This window comes from Dendropsophus ebraccatus, chromosome 3 (genome assembly GCF_027789765.1).
Source record: "Dendropsophus ebraccatus isolate aDenEbr1 chromosome 3, aDenEbr1.pat, whole genome shotgun sequence".
In the NCBI taxonomy this organism is placed as follows: Eukaryota; Metazoa; Chordata; class Amphibia; order Anura; family Hylidae; genus Dendropsophus; species Dendropsophus ebraccatus.
Window position 1 is genome coordinate 201,381,498 of NC_091456.1, and position 1,159 is coordinate 201,382,656.

General features: G+C 61.3%; 1 long non-coding RNA gene across 1 annotated transcript; it reads left to right on the forward strand.

Annotated features, from left to right (window-relative positions):
- On the forward strand, window positions 1-774 carry LOC138787540 (uncharacterized). The gene is made up of 2 exons (XR_011362394.1): window positions 1-133; window positions 242-774. It is a non-coding gene; the product is annotated as an uncharacterized lncRNA (long non-coding RNA).
- Window positions 775-1,159: the final 385 nt, after the last annotated feature.

Genomic DNA, 1,159 nt, shown 5'->3' on the forward strand with positions numbered 1-1,159 from the left:
CCTGAGGCGGGTGTGTAGCAGGTATCGGCACACAGGGGGCGCTCTGGTAGTTACCCTGAGGCGGGTGTGTAGCAGGTAGTTACCCTGAGGCGGGTGTGTAGCAGGTAGTTACCCTGAGGCGGGTGTGTAGCAGGTATCGGCACACAGGGGGCGCTCTGGTAGTTACCCTGAGGCGGGTGTGTAGCAGGTATCGGCACACAGGGGGCGCTCTGGTAGTTACCCTGAGGCGGGTGTGTAGCAGGTAGTTACCCTGAGGCGGGTGTGTAGCAGGTATCGGCACACAGGGGGCGCTCTGGTAGTTACCCTGAGGCGGGTGTGTAGCAGGTATCGGCACACAGGGGGCGCTCTGGTAGGCTTTATTGGTAAGCATAGCATGAGGATACACCTGTAGAGGGGAGCGCGGGGCTCAGTGGTCATACACAATATGGCGGCCCGGCAGGTCTTCCATGGAGGTTTCCCTGCTGGGGTCTTTGGGGGCTCAGGCTGTGGGGGAGCAGCAGTCTCTGGACACACACAGAGGTTATGGTGCGGGGGGCTCCTCTATCTCTCCAGCTGGGGGGGATACACGGCCTCTGTGGACGGTTCCGGCGTTCCTGTGGACCCCCATTCATAGTCGGCGCTGTGCACACACGGCAGCTCCGGATTGGCTTTCTGCACCATAGAGATCTGGCAGGTCCGGGGGTCGTAGCGAGCTTCGCACCAGGATGGGAAGTCAATGGGGGGCCGGGTTCTGGAAAGAGAAATGTGTGACATTAAAATGTGGTGATGTCTGTGCCCGGCGTGTTCTCATCTCCTGCACCCCACCAGGGACGGCCTCGCCGGGGATATGGGGGGGCACAAGGGGGATACAGGGGGGGCACAAGGGGAATACAGGGGAGGATACAGGGGAGTCAGGAGGGGGGTATAGGGGGGCACAAGGGGGATATGGGAAGGGCACAAGGGGGCACAAGGGGAATACAGGGGAGGATACAGGGGAGTCAGGAGGGGGATATAGGGGGGCACAAGGGGAATACAGGGGAGGATACAGGGGGGCACAAGGGGAATACAGGGGAGGATACAGGGGAGTCAGGAGGGGGATATAGGGGGGCACAAGGGGGATATGGGGAGGATACAGGGGGGGCACAAGGGGGGCACAAGGGGGATATGGGGAGGATACAGG